The sequence below is a fragment of the Lepus europaeus genome, chromosome 3, assembly GCF_033115175.1.
Source record: "Lepus europaeus isolate LE1 chromosome 3, mLepTim1.pri, whole genome shotgun sequence".
Classification (NCBI taxonomy): Eukaryota; Metazoa; Chordata; class Mammalia; order Lagomorpha; family Leporidae; genus Lepus; species Lepus europaeus.
The window spans coordinates 118,638,980-118,665,880 of record NC_084829.1 but is presented as its reverse complement, the minus strand read 5'-3'; positions in this window follow the sequence as shown (position 1 = coordinate 118,665,880).

Below are 26,901 nucleotides of genomic sequence, written 5' to 3'. Positions count from 1 at the left end.
GGTTCAAGTCCCCTCTCCACTCCCAATTCCAGCACCCTGATAATGTGCACTCTGGGAGGCTGCAGTTGATGGTCCAGGCCTGACTCAGGGCTGAGTGTGGTGGGCATTTGGGAAATGAACAAGAAGATGGGAATGCTCTCTCTCTCTCTCCCTCTCTCTCTCCCTCTCCCTCTCCCTTTCCCTCTCCTTCTCCCACTCACTCCCTCTCAACTAAGATAATTTTTGAAAAAAAATTAAACATATATGTGCAAAAAGTGCGTGGTAGCATTTATTTAGAAGAACCAAAAAATAAAAACAATATAAATATCTAAAAATGAGCAGGTGAATGAACAAACTGGTATACCTATGCATAGTGGAAAAATACACAGTAATTAAAAAATAATGAGTTCTTGATAGACTACACCTAAAGCAATAGAAGTCATATCCAAAAGTATACAAACTGTTTTTGCAGAGAGGGTATTGTCCAAAATATAAACTTGTTGAGTGCTGGAAATATTTTATATCTGTATCTCAGAGATGAGCACATGAATGTTGCTACAGATAATTAGAGATACACATATTAAAAATTCAAAATGTAGTACATTTGGGGAGTGAATCAGTGGAATGGAAGACGTCTCTCTCTGGCTTTACCTCTCTCTGTAACTCTGTCTTTCAAAATAATTATTAAAAGACTATAGTACTTGGGCTGGCACCGCAGCTCACTAGGCTAATCCTCTACCTGCGGTGACAGCACCCCAGGTTCTAGTCCCGGTTGAGGTGCCAGATTCTATCCCGGTTGCTCCTCTTCCAATTCTAGCTCTCTGCTGTGGCCCGGGAGTGCAGTGGAGGATGGCCCAAGTGCTTGGGCCCTGCACCCACATGAGAGACCAGGAGGAAGCACCTGGCTCCTGGCTTCAGATCAGTGCAGCGCACCGGCCATAGTGGCCATTTGGGGGGTGAACCAACAGAAGGAAGACCTTTCTCTCTGTCTCTCTCTCTCTCACTGTCTAACTCTGCCTGTCAAAAATAAAAAAAAAAACTATAGTACTTGGCTACAGATATTTCATGTCTATTTCTAAAAATCAAAGAAATTTAGAATAGACCTATATGTCCACTCTACATCAGGTATATATATATATATATATATATATATACCATATATATGTATATATATGATATATATATATATATATATGTACTCCTGATAGGCTAGTATCAGATGTATTTCTACTCTATATACACATGCACACACAATATATGTTTTGTATATATAAGTACATACGATAGGTTAATGTAAGAGTTAACACTGATTCTTCTTGAAGAAAGACTTATGAGTTCCCTTATCGGTTTTGTCCTCCATCTCCTAGTTCTAACTCATCGCTACTCCCAGCCAATACAGTGACCCTCTCTAGTTTTCTTTAAACAGAACCCTTATTTCTTCTTTCCCTAAAATACTAGTACTGAAATGATACTTATGAAGGCTGGATACTTCGAGAAAGCTTATGAAACCAATAAATGAGCAATGCAAAATGCAACATAATCCATCTCTCACCTTGATGTAGTTTTTGTGTCTTTGCCCCAACTGTCCCATCCACACTATCCATGGGACCTACTACTATCTGTTCCAACTTCTAATTTCCTCCAGCACAGCTCATCCTCAGCTTTCCCTACATTAGTAAATGGCAACTCACTTCTTTGGAGTGACTAGGCAGAACCTTGGAGTCAGCACTAAACTCATTTTTTTCCTTCACATTCTCAGCTAATAAATACTCAAATCCTGTCACCTTAGAAATAACTAGAGGGGCCAGTGCTGTGGTGCAGCGGATTAACACCCTGGCCTGAAGCACCGGCATCCCATTTGGGCGCCAGTTCAAGACCCGGCTGCTCCAATTCTGATCCAGCTCTCTGCTATAGCCTGGGATAGCAGTAGAAGATGGCCCAAGTCCTTGGGCCCCTGCACCCATGTGGGAGACCCGGAAGAAGCTCCTGGCTCCTGGCTTCATATTGGCATAGCTCCGGCCATTGCGGCTATTTGGGGAGTGAACCAGTGGATGGAAGACCTCTCTCTCTCTCTCTCTCTCTCTCTCTCTCTCTGCCTCTCCTCTCTCTGTATAACTCTTTCAAATAAATAAATAAATCTTTTAAAAATAACTAGAATATGATTCCTTCTCACCATGTCAGTCTCTACTACCTGGTCTGCACAAGCACTCCCACTCACCCAAATTGTCACAGTAACCAGCAAACACTAGTCTACCCTAACTGGTTTCCATCTTTGTCCTTGCTACAGTTTTTAGCAACAGATGCTGACTGATCTTTCTGAAATGTCACAGGCTTTCAAGTACTTTCCATATTCCTCAGGGAAAAAAAATGAAAACGAATTCTCCCAAGACCTTGAGTGATCTGTGCCCTCCTGCACACCTTCCGACCTAATCTCCGACTTCTCATTCCTTTGTGAGGGTTCTTACAGAGCCTACTCAGGGCTTTTCAAAAATTATTCCTTCTGCTAGGCGGAGATTTTCTTGTCTTCCCCTCATTGCTTCCAAATCTGTGCTCAAATTTCACCTTATCAAAGAGATTTTTCTTGTATACGCTAAAGCAAAGATCAAATAGTCCCCTTATTCCTAAACACGTTTATTCATTCCTTACTTTAATTTCTTTTTCTCTGTAGCACTTATCACTCACTAATGAATTGAATCTTTACTGGTGATTATTTCCTGTGTTCCCATTGGAATGAAGGCACCTTAAAGGCATGGATTTTTGACTATTTTTATTGTAATAACCAACACATTGTATTGTGTGCAGTATACATATTTGTTGACTAAACTGGTTAAATGAATAAAAGTAAAATTCTATTAAGGAATCCCCCAAAAGAGCTTTTCATCTGTAAGAGAAATTCTGGAATAAATTGGCTCAAAGAGTAGCATATTAGAGTGGGGATTCTGCTGGTGTGGGTTGACTCATTCTCAGTAGCTGTCGAAACTTACAAAATCATTTTATCCCCTATGCCTCATATTACTTAGTCACATGAAAACATTTAAAAGAGTATATCTGGGGGGCTGTGGCTGTGGCATAGCAGATAAAGATGCTGCCTCCAGTGGTAGCATCCCATATAGGTGATGGTTCGAGACCCAGTTGCTCTACTTCCAATCAAGCTCTCTGCTATGGCCTGGGAAAGCAGTAGAGGAAGGCCCAGGTTCTTGGGCCCCTGCACTCCTGTAGGAGACTCAGAAGTGAAGAAGCTCCTGACTCCTGGCTTCAGATCAGTGCTGCTCCTGCTGTTGCAGCCATCTGGGGAGTGAACCAGCAGATAGAAAACCTCTCTCTCTTTCTCTGCCTTTGCTTCTTTGTAACTCTGTCTCTCAAATAAATAAATAAATCTTTAAAAATAAATAAACAAAAATTTTGAAATAATACATGTGTTAGGCTTTTCATAATACTTGGCATATAGTAAGTGCAAGGTGAATGCCCTTTATTAATATGTTTAGACAGAATCATTATATATGACAATGCAAAATGGTATAAAGTAAGGAAAAGAAGATAGATTCGTGTCAACAATATATAAAATGCTGTGGAGGAGGAGACATAAATATACCATTGAGGCACTTAAGTCAAGTTTAAAAAGTAAAATACAGAATGTAAACAGAACACCAGCTTTTGCCAGAACAATCTGGATCAATGGAGACTTCTTACTTATTGTAGGTACAGAAGATCTTATTATCTGTTTCCATAGGAATTGTACATAATCCATTTGCCAAAACAAATAAAATTATAATTAAGAAATATCGGAATTCCAAATCCTGCACATAAACTACTAGCATTTAAAAATTATAAGGCATTCTCATATATTGCATACAATAAAGACTTTAGCCCCAGATGCTTTTTTTAAGATTTATCTTTTTATTGGATATTAGAGTTACACAGAGAGAGAAGGAGAGGTAGAGAGAGGGGAGGGGATCTTCCATCTGCTGGTTCACTCCCCAATTGGCCACAATGGCCGGAGCTGAGCCGATCCGAAGCCAGGAGCCAGAAGCTTCTTCCAGTTCTCCCATGTGGGTGCAGGGGCCCAAGGACTTGGGCCATCTTCTACTGCTATCCCAGGCCATAGCAGAGAATGGGATTGGAAGTAGAGCAGCCAGGTCTCGAACCAGCGCCCATATGGATTCTGGTACTGCTCAGCAGCTTTACCTGCTACACCACAGCACTGGGCCCTAGATGCTTTTAATACTTAGATTTTTATTTCTGCTTTTGTATAGATTTTTACTTCTGTATTGGTTGTAAAAATAAACTTCTATAGAAATCAAGGTGAATTAGTTCTAATAAACTCAAGCAAAAGATATAAGCTTCACATGCAAACAGTCTATGACCTGAATAGCCTTATCTGTGGAGGACAGATGTTAGCAGACCTGGGCCTGTCAAAAGGAAAAAGTAGTTGGGAAAGGGAACTTCCCTTTTCTCAGTGTTTGTAAATTCCCTGGGAAATGCAAGAGGTGATATGAGTAATTTTCACCTGTTGAGTACACTCATCAATCCTGTTTGTGCAACAGAGCTGGTGAATTGTGGAATGGTTTCAGATTCTCTACATTAGAAGAGATGAGCAGCTCAAAAGGTCTAAAAAGAAAACTCCTCTTAAGTAATAATTGAAGTTGCTCATGAGACCTTGAAGGGAAAACAGGATTGTCCATCAGATTTGGGATGAAAGGGGTTCCACCTGTGTGCAGACATATTCATGCAGTTAAGTTTTTATACACTTCACTTTCACTAAAGACTTTTCTGCCCTTTCCTATAACTGAGCAATCACCTGAACTCTCCCAGTAGCCAGATACTTGGGTGCCAAAGTGAAAATGTACAAGAATCTAAACACTAGGAGACACAGATGAGAAAGGCATTTGGCAACTGAAGTGAGGAAGTTAGACTTGACTCTGTATACCAGTTATCCCTGGTAAGAGACAAGAATACTTTGATGCTAGGCCTTGGGAAGAAATGAACTAAAAAAAAAAAAAAAAAAAAAAACCACACTTCCCCTGTTCTGTCCTTTGTCTCCAAGATATTAAGGACCTTAGATTTAAAAAGGACACAGAAAAAAAAGACAAAAACATGCTCAATGGTTTTTCTTTCCTTTCTTTTAGCCAAAGTGTCAGAAGTACCTATTTGAATTATCCATGCCTGAAATGAAATTGTATTTAATTGATATATGGAATTGAGAATCTAGCCAGGAAAATGAGCAAAATTTGTGTTTTAAACTTCTGTTTAATAGATAGATGAGTGTACTTATTTGGCAGAGCATTCTCTGTGAATATTTCTATTGAGTCAGTAAATTTGAAAGCCAAAATTTCATCATTCAGAAAAAAATAATACTGAGTTGAAATGGCCTAGAAACATTATGTAATCCACGGCAAATTTTGGTGGATTAGACACTTAATTTAGGAGAAGACCTTCCTACCAAAAGAAACTGTTAAAAAAAGGAAAGAATATTTCAGGGAAGCTTGTAGTATGGCTGGAAGCTATCAACACACTCTACAGCTAAGGAAGGAATAATATTTTTTATTCCTAGATTTTCTTAAAAGACGGTCTTAGATCTTCATTTCAGTAAGAAAAGTAGGCTGCCACCCACCTCCATCGCTCTTTTTGCCAATGATAGAATCTGACTACAATCGAGGGAAAGTGCTATCTAAAATGAATCAAGTCAAATTGGTCATGTTGAAAATGAAGTAGTACTTCCTGAATCTTAGGTGAGAAGATAAAGTATTACAGAGTGAAAAGTGATGATGGACTTAAATTCAAAATGCATGAGAAGGGAGCCCGGAATGGAAAGGAAGACAAAGCCCTACCCTAAAGGATATTGTGACTGAGCCCAAGTGTACTGGTCTTGGCTCCTGGGACTTCAGTGGCCCTTCAGAAAAGTGACATTGAAATTCTCCCATCTAATTAAAGCAATGTCTTATTTAATAAGATTTTTATTTTTATTTAATTTTTAATTCACACATAATAATTGTCTCTATTTATTGAGTTCAGTGTGATGTTCTAATACATGAATACATCATGTAATGATCAAATCTTTTGGAACAAGTTAAATCAAACAAAAATTGGGGGGCCAGCACTGTGGCACAGTGGGTAAACCTGCCCCTTGCAGTGTCAGCATCCCATATGGGCGCTGGTTCGATCTTGGCTGCTCCACTTCAGATCTAGCTCTCTGCTATGGCCTGGGAAAGCAGTAGAAGATAGCCCAAGTCCTTGGGCCCCTGCACCTGCATGGGAGACCCAGAAGAAGCTCCTGGCTCCTGGCTCCTGGCTTTGGATCAGCGCAGCTCCAGCCATTGTGGCCAAATGGAGAGTAAACCAGTGGATGGAAGACCTCTCTCTCTCTCTCTCTCTCTCCCTCTACCTCTACCTCGGCCTCTACCTCTCCTTCTCTCTGTAACTCTGACATTCATATAAATAAATCAATCTTAAAAAAAATTGGTTGACTCATAAGAATGGATGTACAAAAAGAAACAAGGGATGAGAAATCTTGAAATTCTCAAATCATATGAGTTATTCAAACACTTTGTTGCCAATGATATTAGTTGTTAAACAATAACAAAACACCTCAATGACTGTTAAGGCAAAACTTGGATAAATTGGCCACTAAAAGAGAATGATGGTATTTTCATAAAATAATTCCCTCATTCAAATTTGTTATAGATCCAGATATACACTTGACTATTAAGTGTCTGAAAGATGCCATAGGCCTGTGCTCATTCACCAGTCCTGCTATGAGAGAGAGAGAAAAAGAGAGAGAGAGAGAACCAAGCACAAATAAAGTAGCAAAGAAAATATATTACCATGGTCAGGAGGTTTAGGAACCAAAATGTGAAAGTGTATTTTTGTCTGTGATAGTACATTTCTGAAATAAAGTAGAAGGATCTCTTTTCAGTAGATGCATCCATTTAGCCACTGAAGCATCAATTGATTTATCTTCTCTATTTCCAACTGTGCAGATGTTGCACAGTTATATTGATTGCCTTTCCATCAAATTGGAAGTTGATCGGCTTTGTTGGCAAACGCTGTCAATCACAATGGCCTTTGTTTAGTGTACTAAGTGATATGTACTGCTTAAACTTAAGTTTTGCCATGGGACCATGCAGCCCTGATACCTTCTAATAAACAGAATTATTGCCTTAATCTGGACTCTTCTCTTGAAGTGCCCCTAAGTTGATTCCTAGTGGTAGTGATTCACAGTGTGCAAAGGGAAGCACAAAACAGCACAGAGAGTGGTTGAAAGAAAGAGCCATGGTGGAGAGAGACTTGCATTCCATCTTCATTCCAGGGAACATAAGCAGTTAGTATTCTAGGGAACTAACAAACAAGCTCCCAAAAGATCTAGTAAAATAGGCCAGATAATACTCCAGACCAAGGTGGAAATCTGAAAATTATACAATAGTTGCAGAATCAGAACATCTTGATATAATAGGAAAACGTAGATATCCTTATAAATCCAATATTTTCAACTTTAAGCTCTGTGACTTTGGAAAAGTTACATGATTCCCATAAGCCACAATTCAGCTAATGATAAATATTTATTCTGTGTACTTAGAAATACTTAATATTTAATATTTAAATATATAATATATAGTACTTAAATATATAAATATATGGTAGTGTTCCTGTTCCATAAGAAATAAAATAGGTTGCTATTATTATAACACACTCCATTATCTATTGTTCCCTAACAAGCTCCCAAATCCAATATTTAGTGATGCAAAGCAGTAGTCATCATTTATTTCTCATGATTTTCACAGATTGGCTGCTTGAGTGCCTTGTGTTTCTGGTGAGAAGATCTGATTTAAAGATCTAATATACCAACTTAGCATTTTCCATCAATTCAGGGAGTAGAAATCTTCATAAGCTTTACAATCTTCTGCTTAGGTTCTGCCTTTGTGGGAGCCTCAGCAGAAGCCATTGCTGTCTTTTTAGCTGTTTGCTTAGCTTTTTGTTTGTTTCTTTGGCAGGTTGTTCTCATTGAGCCTCCCTAACTTTAGCTTTCTCATTTGTCTTGACCACTATATCAGTGAGACATGCATCAGTGTCAATTCCTCTGGATTTTAACTGCATAGTTGTTTCTTTCCTTTTAAATTTTTTACAACTGTCCCTTTTTACGTTGTCTTCTGAAGAGGACAATCCAGTTTATTGTTGAGGATTCCTCTTGGAAAGAAACACCAACCCCATTTAGCCTTAAGAAACTAGAAAACCTTCTAAAGATATTGCATAACACCTCCACTAGAGGATAAAGGTGTATAACTGTAGTTTGGCTTTCATGACAGAACCTCCCAGGGACTCAGGAAGTTTCAATCTAATGATGACTGAGGTAATCTCAAAGGCTTCCTCACTCACATGGCTGATGTCTCAGGTATGAGAATTGGAGCAGGAATTCGTGGTGTGCACATGGAAGTCTGTCACTCAGATCATTAGCCGGAGTTTGAGGGGACGTCAAATTCCTTTGGATCCACTACTGTCTGCCAAGTTCACACTGCTCCAGAGCTGCTTTCAGTCAGTGACTGAGCACACCAGAGTTATCAGTAGCAGTCCATTCCTGCTAATACAAGATTCTTCCAATGGGGAATCGCCTCCAATGGGCACACAGTTCTCTGGACCTCCTCCTTAGATAGTTCAAAATATTCTCAGCACTGTGCCACCGTCTATGACTCTCTAACTAATCTTCTCCCCTTTCCTTTTGAAAGTGTCAAATAAGCATCATCATAAGGTCTCTCCCAATCTTTTCATGTTGCCTCCTCCTTTGACATCATGGGTATTTTCCCTAATAAATGCCTTGCATGCTTAATCCCATTTAAAAACACTTATATGAAAGGCAAAGCAACAGAGATACAGATGTAAGAGAGAGATAGAGACATCAATAGAGATTCCATTCACTGATTCATCCTCCAAGATGACCGCAAAAACCAGATTTCGGCAAGGCCAAAGACAGGAACTCCATCCTGGTCCAAGTATTTGGAGCATCTCCCACTGCTTTCTCAGGTGCATTAGCTGGGAGATGGGTGGGAGGATTAGCAACTGGGACTGAAACCTGCACTCTGATGTGGGATGCAGGTGTTACAAGTAAAGGCATAGCATGTTGTGCCACAATGCCAGACACTCCTAATACCATTTTGATCTCTGCTTCACAGAGGACGTAACCCAACACAGCCAATGTGAGACAAAATAGTAGTAATAGGGCTCAGAGATTGGTTTCACTACTGCCAGTCTGATAAGAACAACCTCAACTAATTGCCCAATATTTCTTCCAGGAGGAAGGCAGTTCCTTTGCCAGTTTGATGGTTGAGGCATTAAAAAGATATATTCTAAGAAAAGTTTCCAAGAACACGGAAGTTGTTTATTTATGACTAATTTGCACCAATGCCTCATAAAGAGTCAAAGAGAAAACAGGAGACTTGAAACAGTTAAATGCTAAGCATGAGGAGCTGAAGACCTCTTTTGGAAAATATATGATGAAGACAGATGAATGACTCTGAGAAATGTCAACTTCATTGCAAAAAGAGAATATGAGATGGAATATACTGCCCACTCTCTATTCACAAGCAACAGTAATTCTTGTTCTTTTCATATGTAAAAATAAGATATCACTTCTCCCTAGCCTCCAAGATGAACTCATTGTGGAATCACCAGAGGATCCAGGAGTTTTTCATCTAAATCAACTCCAATTTTGTATGAAGCTTCTTACAAATAGGTCTTTAGCTGTAACAATTTGAGTACTGTCTTAATATTGATACTCCATAATTAAGTAAACAAATTATCTGAAAATATAACCACCATAGTAAATACTCCAATTCACAAATGAAAATGGAAGTTCTTTAGAAATTACTGATGTTTAAGTCTGAATTTTTATTTGCAATTCCCTGTTAACTGTTCATGGATGCTGGCAGAGGACATGAGATTCATAGGGAACAGACAAATAATTTATTACTCATGGCACAGAAGTGATGTAAGTATGCACATATGTGTATCAGCTCTCCTTGTTGCCAAGTCTCATGGGGATATGTGACATAACCCAAATGGATATGTTAACTGAAAAAAATGAGTCTGGTTGGAAAATCAAAGTTGAAGTTTATTCAGTCAAACAGGATTTAAACCCAGAAGCAATCAGTCAATTGCTTGTGTTGTCTGTTCCATCAGCTTGAGTTTGAATACCAGTTTTACGTTTTCCTTCTAGGGTGAGTACAGGTTTATATCATACAGATTTACGTGTGGTTTCAATCAAAATGAAAATTGAAGAACACCTAGTGATAGCTAGCAGAACTGATTATCAATTAAGGAGATACATTCTTACACTCATCTCCACACTGGATATTATCTGTATGCAGAGAGAGAGACAATGGAGTCTTTAATCACTCTTCCTACAATGGTCTTAAGACATAAAGTCCACTCCTCCTTAAGCTAAAGTAGATGTTTCCTTTCCCATGGGTAATGTTTCCTTGGTGTTGTTTGAGATTCATTGAAAGATAACAATGCCTCTGAACTAGCAGAAGGGTATCTGTCTTAACAGCTCAGACAGCACATCATCTAAATTGGGCCCCTGAAATCACCAATTAAGACCACAGATACTACATTCCATAGGTTTGCATTGTGACTAAGAAACCATAAGCTTGGGGGAATCCATCATTTCTACAGCAAGAAATAAGCAAGAATATTACTTATCCCAGGAAAAGGTATTATTTGATTCCCTAAAGTCGTTCACAGCAAATGTAAATCTGAGAAATGGCCCTAGTAGACAGTGGCCATGCCTTCATTTTTATTGTATTCACAAAGACACATAGGAATACAAAAAGCCCAAGGAGAATGTATTTCACAGACAGGCCCATAAGCATTCTGAAATCTACCAGGATACATGATACTAGTTCTTAGTGATGTCTCAGTCCTGTTCCTCTATTTTGCTCTGCAATTTTTGCGCACAAACTACAGGGTCATGGGTCCAGCCCTCTTTATCATTTTTGTTTACATAACAAAGAAACTGTGTTTGCAACTCTGGATTTCTCAGCCTGCTTACTATCCATAGAAGTTTGGGGAAAGGATCCAAAAGATTATTTTGCATTTTCCATCCTTTCTGTCCAAGTTGAGTGTCTCCCAATCATAGTACTTCAGACACTCTAGGTTTCTTGTGAGTCTTAAAACTTTAAAAGTTTTGTGAGTTTCCTATAAATCTAAATGGGATTCATTTCATCAGACAAAATCCTCAACTACAAATCTCTTCAAGATAATCACTTCCATAATTTGGGATTCAAGTAACTCTAGGACAATATCCTTAGGAGTGTAAGTCCTATTGTTTAGTTGACAGAATCGGTGAAGCATGTCCATAAAACATTTAGAAGTCATTTTATATGTCTGAACATTTCTAGTGTTACTCTATCTAAATGTTAACAGAGGTTCTTATAACTACACCCTGGATTTGATCTCTATGTTAAAACCCTTTCTTACTGTTTTAGTAACTTTACAAATACATCCAGAAAGAGCATTTTGTAAGACATCTGGACTTTCCTTAATTTAGTGGGTTGATGCATGACATAAACCATCACAACAGGAATCTTTATTTTCAGGGTTTTATCATGGATGTCATCTTTGCTTACAAACTAGTTTGGACTTCCTCACAGAATGGCAAACTCAGAGAACTCAGGACACCTTAAGTAGCAACTTGCACTTCCAAAGTTTTATTGTCCTGACTATTTTTTAAAGATGCCTCAGAAGTCATGCATAATCATTCTTTTAGTTATAAGCCATAAATACAAGGAGCCTCAAAAATTCATGGAAAGTACATACTATGGGAAAAAGATACATAAATTTTGAAGCATTTTGCACCATAATAAACTTATCTTTTAATTTTCTACACACTGATTTTTATTTTTGTTATTTATTTGAAAGGCAGACAGACAAAGAGAGAGAAATATAAACAACAGAGGGAACTTCCATCTTTTTAGCTCATTCGCAAATGCCCACAACAGTGTGGGCTGAGCTAGGCAGAAACAAAGGGCCCAAAACTCAATCTGTACCTCCCTTATAGGTGACAGTACTTAGGCTATCACCTGTTGCCTCCAAGGATGTGCATTCACAAGAAGCTAGAATGTAGAGTGGAGTTGGAATTCTAACCTAGGCACTCTAATATGGGATGCACGTGCCCAGATTAGAGTGTTTAACTGTTGCACCAAAAGCCTGCCCCTTACAGACTTTTTGAAATTCTGTCATACACTAGATTACAATGAAAATGTTCTAGAAACACATAAAAGATGAGAGATATCCTTGCAATCATCTTCGGAAAAGAAAATCTCTTACATGATCCAATTGTGGTGGCCCTCATTTTCTTGGCCAACAAGTTTAAAATTGGAGGCCATTGCTGTGGCACAGTAGATTAGGCCTCCACTTGTGGTGCTGACATCCCATATGGATGCTAGTTCATGTCCCAGCTGTTCCTCTTCCCATCCAGCTTTCTACTATGGTCTGGGAAAGCAGTAGAAGATGGCACCTCTGCACCGTACTGAAAGAAAGCTCCTGGCTCCTGGCTTCAGATCAACCCAGCTCCGGCCATTGCAGCCATTTGAGGAATGAACCAGCAGATAGAAGACCATTCTCTCTGTCTCTGTCTCTCTCTCTCTGTCTCTCTCTCCTCTCTCTCTCTCTCTCTCTCTCTCTGGACCTACCTCTCAAATAAACATAAAATAATCTTTTTTAAAAAAGTTTAAAAATTTTGAAATATAAAATAGTTCTAATTTCAGATTTCAGATGTATTGAGATATATTACACATAATTTACACAAATAATGATTAAAGCTACCAAAATTAAAGTAAAAATACTTTAAAATAAAATAGTTTATTATTGTTAAAACAACATTCATTCTAAATAGCAAGAGAGTACAGCTAGCTAATAGACAGTGTTACATATTATAAAGTTAGTTTTCTATATGCCAGAGCCAGGCAGGATTATACTAAGCCTATTGATAGCACCGCATCACAGGGTTTCAAGATGGGAAAGTATTGAAAACTGCTCTGTTGCTGAAAATTTGGATGTCAACACCAGTCTCTAATTTTCAATCCTAGTTACAACTTCATTGAAGCTGGATGTGACTTTATACATCTTTTTTGTTACCATTTCTTTTACCTAGAGAAGCTATTGCAAAGCTTTATTACTTTCCTCAACCCCTTAACCCAGCACTTTATTTTCTCTGTGGTTGGTTTCAGCTCATTCTTTCTTCTCTACCAGTCAACAGTATTAGCATCGATCAGTTGCCTAAACTAGACATTTCAGAGATTTCCACAACTCCTCCAGCTCCTCAATCCCTAATGATCTGTTGTTTTTTTTTTAACTTTTATTTAATGAATATAAATTTCCAATGTACAGCTTATGGATTACAATGGCTTCCCCCTCCCATAACTTCCCTCCCACCCACAACCCTCCCCTCTCCCGCTCCCTCTCCCCTTCCATTCACATCAAGATTCATTTTCAATTCTCTTTATATACAGAAGATCAATTTAGTATATATTAAGTAAAGATTTCCACAGTTTGCACCCACATAGAAACACAAAGTGAAACATACTGTTTGAGTACTAGTTATAGCATTAAATCACAATGTGCAGCACATTAAGGACAGAGATCCCACATGATGAGCAAGTGCACAGTGACTCCTGTCGTTGACCCAACAAATTGACACTCTAGTTTATGGCACTAGTAACCACCCTAGGCTGACATCAAGAGTTGCCAAGGCTATGGAAGCCTTCCAAGTTCCCCAACTCTGATCATATTTAGACAAGGTCATAAAAGACAGGGTGAGGAGAGTAACCAATGATCCTAAGAGTGACCAGGTTTGAACAATTATACAGCATTAAGTGGGGAAGAGGACCATCAGTACACACAGGTTGGGAGTAGAGCCATTGGTGGTAGAGTAGAGGTTATGATTACAAAGGAATGAGGCCCAAGTGCACTAGACAGGGCCTAGAACAAAAGACAGAGTCATTATTAGAGGAGATAAGAAAGGTGCTGTCTAAGCTACAATTAAGTTTTCTGATTAAGAGGCAAATAGAACCTGATAGACGGGGCTTGACAATAATCTGTTGGGCTTTAGGCCTTGTAAGTTAAGAGGCCCAGACCTATCTATCTCTTCACATGGGGTACATCCTAAGGGAGGTGTGAACCTCCTAGGGGAAGGCACTCTGTTGACTTTCATTACTTGGCTGGCCTGGGAGGAGAGCTGGCCAGGTCAAGTCAGGGGGCATCTCTAACAAGAAATTTACAGTTCTGCCTGCAATGTTGCTGACCCTACTTGGCCGTCACCTCAGCTGCAGTGGTCACTTTGGAAGTTGGGCTGAGTGAAGGGCTTTTCAGCTTAGAGCCAATAAGATCTGTGGCTCTGACCTGGGCATCCTTTGACTCCAGGGCAGGTCCATTTCCAGTGATTCAACTCTTGGCAGAGCTGCCAGGGCTCTTCACAAGCTGACTTCTGATGAAGCCCAGGCTTACCACATTGAAAGCCACTGCAGTGGACTGGCCTGTTGGGTCTCCTTGAGGGCAGATCACTGTACAGATCAGCCATTAATGGGCCTGCCACCCATTGCTTCTGATGCCGAGCTTTCTTTTCCTCCTGGTTTGTGTTAAAGCAGACCAGAGGATGCAAGTCAAGGGAGTGCCCAAGTCCCATCTCTAAGCTTCGGTGGCCTGAACTACAAGTCTATAGTCACAGGCATGTTCTGTAGAAGTTTTTCTAAGGTAGACAATGCCCATGAGGAAAATTATATTTTCACTTAAAAACTTTCTTTCCCTTTGGTCTGAAAGGGAGGTTTTTTCTACTTACTGTATACTTCACTGATGGCGAAGTAAATCTAGCTATGAGATTATTATTTAAGTTCTTATTTTGGCTATGCTATTACAGAAAAATGTTAGCCATCTCTTTTATAAGGTCTAAAGATTAAATTGTGTGTTCTACAGATTCCTTCATGATAGAATTAGTTTCCTACCTTGAAGAGAAAAGAGAAATGAAAGAACAAGTTGGGCTTAGAATAGAGAAATGGGGGAGCAAGTCCTAGATCGCTTGCTGACAATAGCAATATCACATGAATACTTAGCAAGTAGTTTCAACCATTAGATAACAACGTAAGAAAACATTTACCAGAAGGTCCAATGCCTTCTATAAATTTTAAGAATCATGTATTTGGAAACACCTCTTAGATATCTAACATGGTGTAGTTTGTTTAACCAGTAAACTTAAGCACAACCATATAAAATGTTTTTAGTTTCTTTCTACCAACAAGTATAAAACATATGATGCAGAGATTCAGGTCACACGAATTAAAATATATCTTTGATTAATTTTAGAAGCTTAAATTTATGGACAATCTTATCTATAAGCCAATTAAAATAAAACTCTTAATAAAATTTTCCCATGTGGACATACAATATGTACACATATATAACATAACATAATAGACCAATATAGCAATTTTAATAATAGCTTTTAAAATCTTTAACTCTTTTTGTAGATTGCCAATTGATTTGAATTGCTTTTTGTTTTTAGTAACCTCAGTTAACCATACTTTCTCTTGGTTGGTACTGTTAATACATTATTGACTTCATCTGTTTACAGAGCCATCCCAAATACTGAATACAATAGAAGTGGTTGGGAAAAGTCCATATGAATCTATAAGAGGATAGCTAAACACAGAACCAACAACACTTTAGTGTTATGAGCAGCAAATCATATATAACTGTGGATGACAAAAGACTTTAAGTGGCCATGTTTAAAACTATAAACTCATCAACCAACAAGAGGCACTTGCTTACTTCACAGTATTTTTGAAAGCACCTGTAGGATTTTACAAGTATTTAACCCTTTAGGCCTCTGGGGCTTTCTCATTAAGATAACTATCATGTCTAGTAACACAAGATCATTAGACTTTTTAATTCTCAAACATTTGTATTAATAGCATTTTCCATTATAGAAACTTAAAATTTAGTACCACATCACATCTTGACAGTACTTTTTAGCGAGATACTTGTAGAGAACTTCCCAGGTCTGGAGAAGTACAGAGACTTCCTAGTACGGAAACTCATAGAACTCCTAATAAACATGACCAAAAGAGATCCTCACCACGACATGTTGTAATCAAACTCACCACAGTGAAACAGAAAGAAAAGATTCTAAAATGTGCAAGAGAGAAACGTCAGATTACTCTCAGAGGATCTCCAATTAGACTCACAGCAGACTTCTCATCAGAAACCCTACAAGCTAGAAGGGAATGGCAAGACATAGCCCAGGTACTAAGAGAGAAAAACTGCCAGCCCAGAATATTATATCATGCAAAGCTCTCATTTGAGAATGAAGGTGAAATAAAGACTTTTCATAGCAAACAGAAATTGAAAGAATTTGTTGCCACTCGTCCAGCCCTGCAAAAGATGCTTAAAGATGTGTTACACACAGAAACACAGAAACATGGTCATCAATATGAAAGAAGGTAAAGGAAGGAAACCTCACAGCAAAAGATCACAGGAAGCTCAATTTCTCTTTGACATAGAATTAAAATCTGATTCTCTGTTAAAGCAATGTGTTAAAATAATCTATTATGTTCTCTTGATGTCTGTTAAATTCTATTTGTTCAAAAACAGCTGAATTTTTATTAAGAGCTAAGGGTTATTTAAATATATGCTTATTTTCAAAGATTTGAATAATCACCTTGTAACAATGATCAAATTTGGTCTATATTATGTCATGCTTTTAAGGAATCTTATTTCAACCAGATATTTTGGATTTTGAGCCTTCTTGGCATTCTTTTTTTTTTTTTTTTTTGACAGGCATTCAAAAAATCAAAGTTTCAAACATTCTGGACTCTAAAATTTCCAGTAAATCTTGGACTTTGGTTTTTCCAGTTTGGACCCAACTGAAAAAATCGAAGGACCTATGTCTCTCATCTTCTAGAGATTATTTGGATTATATTAGAAGTACTGTCAAGAACGATCTGTTCTTAATTCTTATACATTCTATATCTAAAATATCTCCTGAATATTCTCCTAGTTAACTTTTCAAAAATTTTTCTTGGATGTCTAACTTGTCCTCTTAGATATAGTCTCTGTTCCTCACGAAGATACCTGTTTTACTGCCTTGAATTTTCTTTCCATCATGGAGGACATAAAGAAGAATTTCCTTTATATGACAATGTTAAAATTTAAACATCTCTAACATCATCTGCACCTTCTCAACCTGTGAAATTCAGCAGCTAATTTGTGAGTACAAATGATGTCTAAGACCAGATTGTATCTAAAGGTAAAAGAGTGTTGGGGGGTGGTGGGAGGAAAGGTGTTGAAATCATAGTATTGGGGCCGATGTGTGGCATAGTGGGTAAAGTTGCCGCCTCCAATGCCAGTATCCCACATGGACACCAGTTTGTGTCCTGGCTGCTCCACTTCCAATCCAGCTCTCTGCTATGGCCTGGGAAAGCAGTAGAAAATGGCCCAAGACCTTGGGCCCCTGCACCCACATGGGAGATCCAGAAGAAACTCCTGGCTCCTGGCTTCAGATAGGCCCTACTCTGGCCATTGCAGCCATCTGGGGAGTGAACTAGTGGATGGAAGACCTCTCTCTCCATCTCTACCTCTCTATAACTCTTTGTCTTTCAAATAAATAAATAAATCTTTAAAAAAATCATAGTATCATGCCTCTTTCAAAAATAGTAATCTTTAGTAGAAAGCACGAAGCGATGAAGCTGAAATTCAGGTAAATGATATGTATAAATTCCTCCCATTATCAAGCAACTTAGTACATCTATTATAAAGAAAATTTATAGGGGCCAGTGCTGTGGCGTAGTAGGAAAAGCCACCGTCTGCGGTGTTGGCATCCCATATGGACGCTGATTCCAGTCCTGGCTGCTCTACATCCAATGCTATTTTATCACGAATCAAGAAATTCAGAGTGAGGTGTGGGTGTTGTGATACAACAGGTTAAGCTGCAACTTGGGGCATTTGCATTACATATCTGAGTTTGGTTGGAGTCCTGGCTACTAGTCTTTGGGTCCAACTCTCAGCTAATGACCTAATGTACCTGGGAAGCAGCAAATAATGACTCAGGTACTTGAAGTACTTGATTTCCTGCCAACCACATGGGAGACTGAGATGAAATTCCTGACCTCTTGCTTCAGCTTGTCCCAGCCCTGGCTTTTGCAACCATCTGAGATGTGAACCAGAGGATATACAATCTCTCTTGCTTCTCTCTCTCTCTCTCTCCCCACACCCCATCTCTCTTACTCTGCCATTCAAATAAAAATAAATAAGACAGTGTTAAAAAAAAAGTATCCCCAAGTGAAGAAAAAGAGAAAATATTACTATGATCTGACCACAGTGAACTTTGCCATAACCCTGGCACTCTGTATTTCCTTACCCTGGTCTTCCTCTTCCTCTTCCTCTTCTTCAGAATCTACTTTGCCCCATGACTAACATAACTCACCTGTCAGAGAGAGCTGCCACATGCAGCCTTTGATGGTAAGCCAGATAGAATTACTTTTACCTTTCCAGGCTGCAAGGATATTTTAGTCATTCAGCAGATGACATTCAGACCTGGATCACAGAGAATACTAAACATAATGTCCAAAGACCTTCCTTGAGATATTATGATGCTAATGTGAAAACTTCTCAGATCTAGGAAACATACTAGCACTGGAATTAGTGCACAACACAACCCATGTTCTCTAACGAAAACCAGTAAGTCAGGGTAAACAAATATTCTAACAAGGGATTGTTAAGTCCCCTTGCTTATGTTTTGACATTAAAAGATAGATAATTTCTGAAACTAATTTTTAAAAAAGAGGGACAATATTGATTCATCAGCATATTATAATTTCCCAGTGAAAATAAAATGAAACAAATTTTCTCATGTATAACAGAATATATAATGTGTCATGTGTAATACCTAATTTATAATATGCAATCAATATTATATTTGCATATAATCATGATGTATCTGTATAACAAATTATCAAAATATGATATAAACTTGTCCTTAAAAGTACTATTTTAATAAACCCCATTTCACCATTGAAGTTGCTGATCTAGAGAAGGGATCAGTGACATGTTCAATATCAAATGTCCAATAGTTGGCACAACCAGTCCCCCAATACCAAAACTTTAATGCTTCCTTCATCACACTACCCACTTACCAATGTACAGTATACACCAGTGAATGAGGCAATAAAAGTGGGCAGATGTTGATACATTTTCAAAAGTAGAAAAAACAGCACAAAGTTTCAGTAGATCAATGCAAAGCAGGAAGCAGGTTAAACATTACGTGACGCTATGATTAAACCAGATGAATGATTCCTGACCAGAGAAAACTGAGATAATAGGTTTTCCCATTTTTTCACCCAAAAACAAGTAAAATTCACGAGTGAGCACAAAGTGGTAAAGAGGTAGATACTTTTAAGGGGAAGTAATTGCTGAAGTAAATAGCTTATCCTGTATAAAGGTTATTGCTAACATACAGAACACTAGAATTTTGAAGTAAAAAATTATTTGGCTTGACATTTACAGTACAAACTCCATCCAAAAAGAGGTTTGGAACGCAGCTACTGTCAGAGAGAAGATGATATGATTTTCTCTACTTCCTGAAGAAAATAAAAATACCAGATGTAGCATAAAGATAATAGATTAAACTTAAGATAGTACAGAAACAAATTCTTCTGCAAAACATGGCTGTTTTCAAACCTATTCTCATAGAATGTGTTCTTATCTAGTTACAGTTTGACTAAGTAGACAAGATCTCAGGATGATTTAAAAAGAAAAAGAGTATATTTGTGTCTAACTCAACCCTTAAGTCATGATAATCTTAATTATATCGTCAATACATGTATACAACTAATTTGTGAATTGAAATAATAAAAATAATTGAAGACAAGATAAATGCAACACAGTTATAATGTAAGGAGTATTAATGGCCCAGGGTTAAATATGGCAAAATGTATAAGCCAGGTGAAAAACATTAAAAAGAAGAAAATAATTTTTGGTAAATGTCAAATCTGTCAGAGTATTCCTATACTGTAAAAGCAGAAATGTCATTTTAGTTTGGAAATATGTACTAAGGTATTCTAAAACAAAGAGCCAGATTCTTTCTTGGCAAGGCTTAGAAACAAACAAAAAATAAAGAATTCTGATAATTACCTTCTCAAATTTTTCTATAAGGAACATATTATTCTATTTATGTGCATAGCAGTTCCAAACATCTTAACCTACAGTAAACAATTTAATCTACAAGAATAATCTAATGTATACAACTCCAGACTGACAAACATGGAACTCATGTACCTTCACTGCTGAAAAAACTGAGGGCGGACAGCAGGGCAGGAAAGTCACACTGATGGAGTGAGTCTACCTGCTCCAAGTTGACTCTGCTGAATTTTGAAATGAGTACCAAGGCAAATCATGGCCCTAGAATAGAATGCCCCTGGTCTCTAACACATTACTAAGAACTACTCAAATTTGGTTTTTAAAAAATTTCTTTTTATTTATTTGAAAGTCAGAGTTACACTGAGAGAGGAGAGAAGGGGGGGGGCCTTCCATCCGATGGTTCACACCCCAATTGGCCTCAACGGCCGGAGCTTCACCGATCCAAAACCAGGAGCCAGGAGCTTCTTCTGGGTCTCCCAGGTGGGTGCAGGAGCCCAAGGACTTGGGCCATCTTCTACTGCTGTCCCAGGTCATAGCAGAGAGCTGGATAGGAAGTGGAGCAGCTGGGACTCGAACCGGCACCCATATGGGATGCCTTCACTTCAGGCCAGGGCATTAACCCACTGCGCCACAGCGCCAGCCCCTCAAATTTGGTTTTGAAAGAGGAGCCAAAAAATTGTGAATGTGAGCAGGTATATAGCATACACATCTATACATTGTAGTATTTTACATGTCACCTAATTTGTGGCCCTTGTTACTACTCTTCCTACTCCATCCAATGGCTAGTGAAAATACATAAATCACATAGACAGCAACACATACCTACTATACAGTTATATTTGTTAAGATTCATTGGAGTGGGCGCCGTGGCTCAATAGGCTAATCCTCCACCTTGCGGCGCCGGCACACCCGGTTCTAGTCCCAGTCGGAGCGCCGGATTCTGTCCTGGTTGCCCCTCTTCCAGGCCAGCTCTCTGCTGTGGCCAGGGGGTGCAGTGGAGGATGGCCCAAGTCCTTGGGCCCTGCACCCCATGGGAGACCAGGAGAAGCACCTGGCTCCTGCCATCAGATCAGCACGGTGCACCAGCCGCAGCGCACCAGCCGCAGTGGCCAATGGAGGGTGAACCAACGGCAAAGGAAGACCTTTCTCTCTGTCTCTCTCTCTCACTGTCCACTCTGCCTGTCAAAAAAAAAAAAAAAAAAAAAAAAAAAAAAGATTCATTGCCAGTTTCTGGAATCAGACACAATTTTCACAGACACTCACAAGGTAGATAGAGTTAGCTACTGCTTCAAGAACCAAGAGGAAATTGCCTAATTGCATTGGTATCTAATAAATCTTCTTCTCTCAAGTCAGGACGTTCTGTTGCCATAAGAAATCATTCCAGAATTGTGTCTTTGATAGCCCCCTTTATTGAGCAAATCCTTCCCTGTGTATTACCTCTGTGGTGATTATCACAATTTTGGAGCACTCTGTGGCAAGGCAAATGAGTGCAGTGGTTAAAGGAGAGTGAGCTCTGGGCAAGAACGCCTTGGTTCAATTCAGAGCTCAAGCATCCCACATTCTAACTGAAATACTGGCTAATATTTTATATGTCATTTTCTGCTTTTTTGCATTTTATTTTGTTTTAATATCTGAGAGAAGAAAAATAATATCTTGGGATTGACATAAAAATATAAAATTTAAAACTCATTTGAAATGCTTTAGCATCTTGCTTGAAATAAGTGCTTAATAAAAATATTATGTTTATTACTCATTTTCACAAAAAAGAATTTCATTCTCAAAACATAGTTTGCCCAAATCTGTCATCATCATCATCAAATATTAACTGACTGTCTACCATGTTCAAAGCATCTCACAGGCTCAGAGTCCTCTCAGGCACTTCTACATGGAACAAAAATAAACATGCCCAACCTGGAAGGGTATGCCCAGGATCCTCAAGAACAAATCAAAACAAAACAAAATGAAAGACTTCAAAAAATATCACTGACCTATTACAGTGCATGAAATAGATATTATATAATTATATAGTCATTATGTAGTTTTTTTAATAAAACATCTGTACACAAAAGAAGAAATCAGTTGATTGAGACATCTTACAAGTCCCTTTTTCCCTCTTGCTGATCTTCCTGTGATGGATAGTTTTTCTACAAAACATACAAATAGTCCTCTCAGGATGCGAGATGTGACCTAAGCCACAGAATTTGTGTTTGCTGATTTTCCTGAGTTGATATTTGAGTTGTCTGTTTGAAGAAATCATTTAAAGCTGTTTAATATTTAACATGTTCTCGCCAGGTCTCCTGGTCTAAAGATTTCATGGGTTACTGCACAACAAGATTTTCTCATTGCCTTTCTCCTTTTATCATACATACAAAACACATATCAACACAAAAAATTATAATTACTAAACAGCCACTGTATTCAATCTCAATATATTTCATCATCCATCTTTTCTTGGTGGAAATCAGTTGAAATAATCTGTTCTCATGCTGTCTTACTTAATTTTATTCCAGGTGATTACATTCATTTCTCACACAGAGAAAAATAGATCCAGTTGTTCATTCAACCTCTGCTAATTACATGGAGAAAGAACACATATGCATGAGAAGTCAAGATCATTAGGATGAAAAGAAATATAACAAAAATTCAAAAAGGGAAGTATAGTGAAGATATCCCACAGATATTTCAAGGATGGCAAGGTTTTATAATGTCTGAAAGGAAAACAAACAAACAAATCTTACATCAAGAGCTAAACACATCTTCTTAGCTTGTTTGGTCAGCAAGTTTATCAAGTTTAAGCATTCTGAATTAGAATGATCCAGGAAAACCCATGCAAATGTTTTCTGGCATTTAAAGCCCTAACAGATGGTATACCTATCTATATGCACATTAATGTAAGCTTATATACGCTTGTGGGAAATCAGTGTCATAAAATGGTATACCCACAGGAGGCCTTCCAATATTGTAATGCTCACTTGGGGTTCTGTTTCTTTTATAAATAAAACATGGTCTTCTATACTTTTATGATATAGCACCATCCTTTTCATCAGAGTTAAGATAAGAACCTAGCAAGCTTTCAGACTCCAAAACATACAAATTGATTTCACAAAAAATTCATATAGAATATCTTGGATATCTATTTTCTTCCTCACATATTCCACTAAGCCTAGCTCTGCATTCTATCCCTCCACAACTGATAATTCACAAAAGAAAAATTTCCTTTCCCAAAAAGCAGTTATGCATTATGTTCATATTTTTTCATCTCCCTTAAGGAGGCAGGCAGATCTGTTTACAGGCATCTCATTTAAAGAGCATTTTTGATGTGATGTAGAAAGAATTAAGAATAAGTGAAATTGATCTGATCTAATTTGATGTAACATAAGCCAAATGATTTATTATGGGCAAATTCCCTCAACTGTGAATCATTTGCCCACTAAAGGAAATTTCATATAAATTATTACATGAACAGGGAGTTGTAAAAATCTGGCAAATACATCCACCACAGTATTAATTTTCTTTCTTGCAAACATAATTTCACGTTCCTCCAATCAGGTGCGTCCAGAAGTGGCCATTCAAATATAAATTACAAAGTAGTCCTATAGGTGGATGATGACACCCAGAGTTTGAAGGGAAGATAAGAAGCTAAACTTTAACAAATGTCAGCCAAGGGAACTTATCAATCTCCCACTCTCTGTTCTAGAGACTGAAATATACTCTACCACAAGTATTTAGCAATAATCTCCAACATTTCTGGGGTAAATTGTATAAAAGTTGAGAAAATGATAGTTCTAGCCAATGATATTACTTCTCTAGTTCTCATGTTTTGGACTAGGATTCATGCACTGTCACGTTGAAATCTTTGCAAGCAATATATGTATGCTTATTCACTCCAACAGCAAATCATGTGAGTGTGCAGTTAGAACTTCTGAATAAATGGGAGATGTTCCAGAATCCAGGTTAGGCCAGACCTACTCAAAGTGAGAGCTGTGTACTTAGGCCTTTCAGGAGAAGTTTAGAAAAGAGTGGGCAAGCTTAGACACACAAAGAAAAGAGTAGGTATTTAATACCTTTCATAGAAATTGTATATGACCAGAATATTTTTATTGTCCAGACCCCACTGATTGGAAATTTAAGATAATTGTGATAAAGATAAAGGAGATGATGTTCAAAATTGTGCCAAGGTCGTTATCAATCAAATTACTTTATGACACCAAACACTGACATCAGTAAAAAGCATTACCATTTATTTGGTAATAGATACTGTCTTATTATTACCACTTTGTATATGAATAAACTAGTTCTTCAATAGTATATTTACTTATCCTAAAATCTCTCAAGCAGGAACTAATGCAGTATGGATTAAAATCCAGATTTACTGACAGGAAAAAATCATATCTTACAATTCAGAAACCAGCCTGTGTGCAACTAAGATACTAATCCTATAAAAGTGATATTCTTCAATATATTCTTGCTTTTTAAGAGAGAGTATAATAAAACCTATTGTAGCAACCTAATGTCCACATGAGCATGACTTGTAATCTAGCTTCTCAAAATGTAGTCCACAGAGCAACGATATGGACATCATGCGAAATCTCAGACCTCTAGTCCCAGTTGGGGTGCCGGATTCTGTCCCGGTTGCCCCTCTTCCAGGCCAGCTCTCTGCTGTGGCCCGGGAGTGCAGTGGAGGATGGCCCAAGTGCTTGGGCCCTGCACCCCATGGGAGACCAGGAGAAGCACCTGGCTCCTGGCTTCGGATCAGCGCAGTGCACCGGCCGCAGCATGCCAGCCGTGACGGCCATTGGAGGGTGAACCAATGGCAAAAAGGAAGACCTCCCTCTGTCTCTCTCATTGTCCACTCTGCCTGTAAAAAAAAAAAAAAAAAAAGAGATAGAGAGAGACTTAGAGTTGGATAGGCGTGAGTTCTGTATTAACTTGCAGAAGGAAAATCAGTTTCTTCATGTGTAAATTAGAAAAAATAAGTCATTATTTCCAAGGATTATTATGATAATCAAGAGAATATTTGTACATATTTCTTGATGCACACAGTAGGTTTTCAATAAAGCATCCCTTACTTCCTTTTCAACATTTACATTACCAATGACAACCATCTTACTTATTCTCATATAGTGGACCTCAGCTCAGTCCTCCTGTCCATCTTTTTCTAGTAGATTGGATCTCACTGGTTGACAGTTTCTGCCTCCTTCCTCAGCTTCAAATAGAGTTCCTATGTAACTCAGTATGTTCTATCATCCTCACCCAGCTTCAGCTGGCATTCCAGAGAGACAGATTCATATGCAGAGATATTCCAGGTCAATTTTCTAGCAAAACTACATTTCATTGCATTCATTTGAATGCATTGCAATCTTCCAGGTAGAGTATATATTTTCCACTTGGCCATGGACCTTTAATTATTCTGTCCTACACTCATTACATTTATATAATGCCTCATCACATCTCTGTAAACATTTGGATTTTTGAGTTTTTACATCTCAACTCCTTTAGCTTCTATGCTTATTTACAATTTAGAATGAAAGAGCAAATAATTTAACTCCATAGCTAATGATAGACAGATAACTTGCTTATATAAACACCTGCCCCTCCTTTGACTTTAATGGTATCTGGTCCTCTGCTGCCCCCTAAGGGTTTCTGCTCACTTTGTCCACTGGACTTGATTCATGGCTGTTCAAAACCATTAAGAATTCTTGTAATGTGAAGACTTTGTAGTCCAGTGTTTTCAGGTATAATTGTAAAGTTTCATAGTCTTAAAAATACATAGATATATTATTTAAGATACCCTGTAAGTGGAAAATACCTCAAGAGCTACATAATCTAGCCTTGGGCATAAAGAAAGTCTTCACAAAAAGGTAAAAAGTCAGTAGCTTGACAGAAGATAGGAAACAAACAAAAAAAAATCTAAGAAATTTATAAAACTTGAGCATTCCATGAGTTGGTAAGGTGGAGTAAAAAAGTAGGGAAAGAGGAAATTGGAAATGTAAGAGGTCTAAATCATTATGGACCACATGTAAAAGCATACACATTGTTTGAAGAACAATGAGAATCCACTAGCAAAAAGTTTTTGATTAGTATTTTTGAAAGATCATTCAAGAACATTATTATAGCAAACCAGGTAGAATCTGAAAGATGACCCAAAATAGAGACTACAAAAAAAAATAACAAAAAATTTAACTTGCTCAAAACACTTGATGAACCAAAAGGCAAACCATAGGCTGAGAAAAAATAGTTATAATACAAAAAACAAATGAACAAAAAGCAAACATGTTTCCAAAACATATAAAGGGATTTTACAATTCATTGAGACAAACAAGCCAATAGAAAAATCAACAAATAGAAAAATCTGCAAAGATTTAAAAGGCACTTCACGCACACACACACACACACATATAAAAAGATAGACCTAGGCCAGCGCCGTGGCTCAATAGGCTAATCCTCCGCCTTGCGGCACCAGCACACCGGGTTCTAGTCCTGGTCGGGGCGCCGAATTCTGTCCTGGTTGCCCCTCTTCCAGGCCAGCTCTCTGCTGTGGCCAGGGAGTGCAGTGGAGGATGGCCCAAGTGCTTGGGCCCTGCACCCCATGGAAGACTAGGATAAGCACCTGGCTCCTGCCTTCGGATCAGCGCGGTGTGCCGGCCGCGGTGGCCATTGGAGGGTGAACCAATGGCAAAGGAAGACCTTTCTCTCTGTCTCTCTTCTCACTGTCCACTCTGCCTGTTTAAAAAAAAAATAAAAGAC